Source organism: Pteropus medius, unplaced genomic scaffold (assembly GCF_902729225.1).
Source record: "Pteropus medius unplaced genomic scaffold, Ma_sr-lr_union100, whole genome shotgun sequence".
Lineage (NCBI taxonomy): Eukaryota > Metazoa > Chordata > Mammalia > Chiroptera > Pteropodidae > Pteropus > Pteropus medius.
In genome coordinates this window covers 3,849,694-3,855,573 of record NW_024340697.1, presented here as the reverse complement: position 1 = coordinate 3,855,573, position 5,880 = coordinate 3,849,694, and positions in this window count along the sequence as shown.

Genomic DNA, 5,880 nt, shown 5'->3' with positions numbered 1-5,880 from the left:
TATGCACAGACGAGCGATGAGAGGACCTGGCTGAACTTTCCCCATGTTGCTCTATAAGAAGAGTCAGGGTGTAACTTGGATGTCAGCCCAACCATGTCTTTCCTTTTGATTCTCATTGAATTGGTCATATCTTCATCCTGACTGCAGTAGAGACCCTCCCGTGATTCACGGGGGTGGGTGGGGCTTGCAGTTCTCATTGTTTCTGACTCCAGTTCCTGCTTCTGATGAGTTAGTGTCTGGACCACCTCACCCTTCTAGCTTACCCTCGTTAGTGGTCAGGGGGTTGCACCACTAAGATCTCCCTTCAAGACAATCTACTACCAAGAGTGTGGTTAGCAGACAGCTGCCGGCTGCTGTACCTATAGATCTGCCATGGCGGTTATGCCAAGGCTATGCTGCCTCAGAGCTGCTCCGAACCAAAGACTGAGCATGAAAGGGGACTAGATCCAGGCCTGTTTGATGTGGATTTTCGAATGTGCAAGCTTTGCTCAGGGGCTCCCATCAGCCAGGCCACAATGGTCAGAGCTGCACTGCAGCCTAGGAGGCTTCTGTCTTAATCTTCCTTCCTTCCTTCTCGCCCCTCGCTGGTATTAGAGGGTAAAGGCTCTCCTGGCCTACTCCTATTGTCTCTCCCCCTTATCTTTCATTGGCATTTTCTCCATTGGTATATCTGCTTCTTAGAGGACCTGAATTAACACATAGTTCTTCTTATTGCCTTATGGTAGATACCACTAAAAGTACCAGTGACTTAAGGCTCTGTGTATAGCAGGTTTTTTATTGAAAGTTGGACGCAAAAGATGGTGTTTACCCTGTGGCACACCAAATGATATAAAACAATCTTCAGCATCCTCATCCTTAAAATCTTTTGTTCACACTCACATCTCAGAATTCCCGTAAACTCTTTTTCCATAGGTCCCAACCTCTTGCCACATCTTTCACATTCCCAGCCTCGCCTCATTTCTTTGATCTTTACTCTGCACTCAATATTTGCTACACCCCCCCCCCGCCCAGATTCTTGTTAACTTCCCTTTTTACAAACCATGTCATTGGGCTATCACCCACTCAAGTGGTCTATAGTTTTCCTTCCTAAAAGGAACTGTCGTTCGGGATAAAAAATAACATTTTTTTCAAACCCCACTATGCATACGATGCATGATTAAGGATCAAGAACCACAATTCTCATATTTACAGATTAAAAAAATAGACATCTCCATAACTGTATCCAACGAGACAGAATATTTGTTTACTGCCATGAAATCATGAATAAAAAAGGAAGGGAAAAAGAGCTAAATTGGCGGTCAAACCAATGGCATTGTGGTACTGATTTTATACATTTAGGATTTACTGTAGAATATTCTCTTATTTGCCGTAAAACCACCTGTAAGCATCTAGTGATAGTTGATAATTCGAATGATGTGGAATGTGGAAGAGATTAACTAGCTGTTTGCTAAACCCGTCTCCCTCTTTTGTCGAGCGATTCCATGTGATTCCATGACTGAGTTGTGGCGAATAAAATGTGGGCAGGAGTGATGTCCACCACACTCCACCAGGATTGGCTCATAAAATTCCCAATTCATGGATCCTCCATGCTCTTTTCCTCTCTTTAACAATTGCTGAAGATGACAAATCTACACCATGGAAGGATCCTGGGTCTCTGAAATTAATCATGGAGAAGAGCATCTTACTTATCAAAAATTTTGCCAATTTTTTATTGGGTGGCCGGTTTTCTTATTATTAAGTTTTGAGAGTTGTTTATATATTCTGGATATAAGTCCTTTATCAGGTATATGATTTGCAAATATTTTATCTCAGTCAGTGCTTGTCTTTTGATTCTCTGTTTTGATTCTCGCTGTTAAGTGACTTTCAAAGAGTAGATTTTTTAAAATTTGATGAAGTCCAATTATCAGTGTATTATTTATAGATCATATTTTGGTATTGTATATAAGGACTCTTTTTCTAATCCAAAACAAAAGTTTTTCTAACGTTTTCTTATAGAAGGTTTATAGTTTTAGGCTTTTTGTTTTGATTATAGATCAAATATAGTGTGTATGTGGTATGACATACAGATCGAAGTTAATTTTTTTGTATATGGACATCCAATTGTTCTGTCACCTTTTTTTTGAGAAGTCTATGCTTTCTCTACTGAAATTTTTTGCACCTATGTCAAAATTCAGTCATCCATACATACGTAGGTCTATTACTAGATTCTTTATGCCATTGATATCTGTGTCTATCTTTATGTCAGTACCATACTGTTTTGATTACAGTAGCTTAATAATAATTTTTGAAATTTGGTAGTGTTAGCCCACCTTTGTTCTAGCTTTTTTCTAGGTCCATCGGATTTTCTACATGGGCCATAATGTCATCTGCAAATACAGAGTTTTACTATTTCTTTTCCAATCGTTACTTCTTTTCCTTGACTAATTTCTCTGTCTAGAATCTCAAGTACAATGCTATCTAGAGGTAATGAAAATAGACATCTCAGTCTTGTTTCAGACTTTAGAGAGAAAGCTTTGTCTTTCACCATAAGTATGATATTAGATTTGGTTTTTGGTTATCAGGTTGAGGAAGTTCCATTCTATTCCTGTTTGCTGAGAGGTTTTGTCAGAAATGGATGTTGGATTTTGATGAGTGTTTTTTCTATATACATTAAGATTACCACATAGTTTTTTTCTTTTATAGTTTGTTAATATAGTGAATTATATTGATTGATTTTCTTGTTTTATGCCAACCTGTATTCCTGAGATTAATCTCATATGGTCATGATGTATTATCTTGTTTATATATTGTTGGATTTGATTCGCTAAAATTCGCTAAAATTTTATTTAGAATTTGTTTTTGGAAAGCACCGGTCTATCACATATTAAATATTCAAGAAATGCTAATGACGCCTCCCGTCTTCTTCAGTTGTTTTTCTGGAGAGTGATAAACAGAAGTACAAAAAATATGCCCAGTAGTGCATTTAAGCACCTGGGCAAATTTAATTAACCCATTATGAGTTGTCATAGGAATTTAGGTTAAATAACATGTAAATTTAAGTTTAATTTGCATTTCTTAGCTACATGAAAATAATGAGCATATGCCCCTTCCTGTCAGTAAGAAAGGGTCTCTGCAATCTCAAATTTCTTTCTGGCTTTCTGTCTTCAGTTTCAGACATATACAAGCAGCAGAAAAGCTCGCCTTCCAAACTATGGCTAACGGAGTGCCTTTATAAGCACACAGGACAGCACAATCAGGCCTCTAGTAGAGAACTGGAGAACTTATCCATATACATTATGCTCTGTTAAACCTCACACTCAGAGATCCATTCACCCTTGAGCACACAACATGTCCAATTCACAGCCTACCTAACTAAATAAGGCTGTTATGCAAATCGGTAGAATCCCATTGTCTGTAATCTTCTACCCATTCTTACATGTCAAGTAAAACCAGAGACAACCGGATGCAAGAGCAGCCAATTGGTTTTCAGTTTGAGTCCTATGTGTCATCACCTTCCAACATTTCTAGGGCTATAGTCATGAGCTGCTTAACACAGCCATTCATATTGTCCGAGCCCAAAGGAAAAGTATTCCTTTCTGTTATCAACCACAGGCTGTTTATGCAACAGCTAGACAGACCCGCTGGTAGCAGCCAAATCTTAGGAGGCCTGGAGGAACTGATATAGAGAAAGAATCAGCAGATGTTTGTGGGTATAGGAGGGGCTGTCTATTGCGCCATAACATATAATGCAATGTAATCTAAAATCTCTGTACAGAAGACTATGTTCAAGCTTAGCACATTTGCGTCTAAGAAACTTGAATGTTTACAGTTTCATTCAACACTAGGCTGCATTCAGGGTGTGACAGCAATTTAATTCCAGTGGTATCAAGTACCTGTAAGGCAGGCTTGGTTGGTCTTCCAATTTGTCTTCTGACCATATTCTGGATGATCCCAAAAGAGACTGTAATTTCATCTAATATTTTATAATAAACTTTAGGCACGGTTGAGTAGAAGTAAATTTCTTAAATGAATCAATGGCCCCTACCGTTTGACTAATTTTCTTTTTCCTTCTCTTGCTCTCTATTTACTATTATATTCTAGGCAAAGATAGGATGGTAAATTAGTATAAGTTTTACTGACTGGGACACATTGCTAAGAAAACTCTGAGGTATTTCTCATGAGCAAATATTTCTAAATTTATATTGGTTCTGGCATTAAGTGAAAATGAAGCATTTTCCTCCATTTCTAATGACCAACAGAATTTGAATGCATATTCTTTCTGACTGCACGCTCTTTTTTGAATGCCATCTGGGAGCCCGATGCAAAGTTTCTGTTTTTTAAAAAAGTAAGGCCTCTGTTTGCAAAGATAATCTCTTATGTATTTTTTGATCCCAGTATACCTAGGACAGTACAAGGCACATTATAAAACTTCCATAAATACTTAAACAAAATTAGAAAAATTGTGTGTTTAGGGCAACACTCTTTGTTGTTTGGACATTTGGTCTCCCGGTTTCTTTAACTTTCTTATTTTCCCTGATTCTTATCATAGACAAACCTTCCTTTCACTAGCAAGAAGTAGATTTTCTTTTAAATAAATAAATGAATACATAAATAAAGAAAAAATTTTATGAATTTGTATATTGTATAGTGTATATTTTTGAATTTATTAATGTACTGATGCGTTTATTTCCTTCTGAGAACATAATTGGCCAAAATCGTGAAAGAAAGACATTGCCAGAGACCACACTCTGTATTGAACATTACTACTTTGGCAGGACTTTCTGAGCTATGACCTCCCTGAAAGGAGGAAGCACAGAAGAGCAGAAATGCTGAGCTGACACATCTAATGATGATTCTCTCTTCGCACGTGGAAGACAGGTTGAACCATGCAAACACGTTATCTCAACCAGAACAGTTTGGGTTACACGAAGCGGGAGAGAATGAGATATAGACCATTTCAGCAAATGAGGTTTAGAGGGAGGATTTCGGGGGAAGTAATCTGGACAACTTGTCCAGTGCCTCGGTCCAGTGTTTATAAACACCCCTGGTGTTTGAAGTATGAATGTTTGGAAGATCAAAGAGCTCACATTCAAAATTCACGGCGAAGGAAGCACTCTGAAGCCACATGCAAATATCATGTTTAGGTATCTGGATTGTCTGAGCCTCTGCTCCTCTCCATTCCAGAGCTAATAAAGAGCAAACAGAACTAGTCTTGCTGCCCTTAGTCACCTAAACACTGCCTCTCCCCTTGCATTATTTATTATCATTCGAAGCAACAGATGCTACCAATCTTATGGCTCTATAGAGCCTGACCAGTCTCCTGGGAAATACTCCCGAGGCTAGAGTCTGCCAACACTAGACTAGTTTTAATAATCTACAATTGGCAAGTCATTTATTTTAGATATCAACCGAGATGAGCAAGACAGCAGAGACTTAAGTGCAAATAGGCACATTTGTTACAACCTCAAGGAAGTAGGAAGGAAAGAGGAGCAGCATCTGTTGGAATCGTTGGAGGAAACATCAAATACAAAAGAAGGACATGCACCAGGTAAAACGATTCGAGTTGAAAAGGAAGAAGAATATCAGAGATTCCCAGAAGGAGCAGAGCCAGAATCAACAGTCAGGAGGGAAGAGAAGAGAATGCTTATGGAAAGTGTTGAGAGAAAACATGACTCAGTGAATGACCCTGGACTCGAGTCCCTTAACCTTTCCGGGTCTCAACATCCTTCTTTATAATCCCTCCCAGGGAGTTATATTGACACACTCTGATGACTGTAAGTCCAGGAATTGAAGTACAGATGGAGTCTGACTTACGACGGTTCAACTTATGATTTTTTAATTTTATGATGGGATGAAAGTGATATGTATTCAGTAGCAGAGGTACTTCAATTTTTTTTTTTT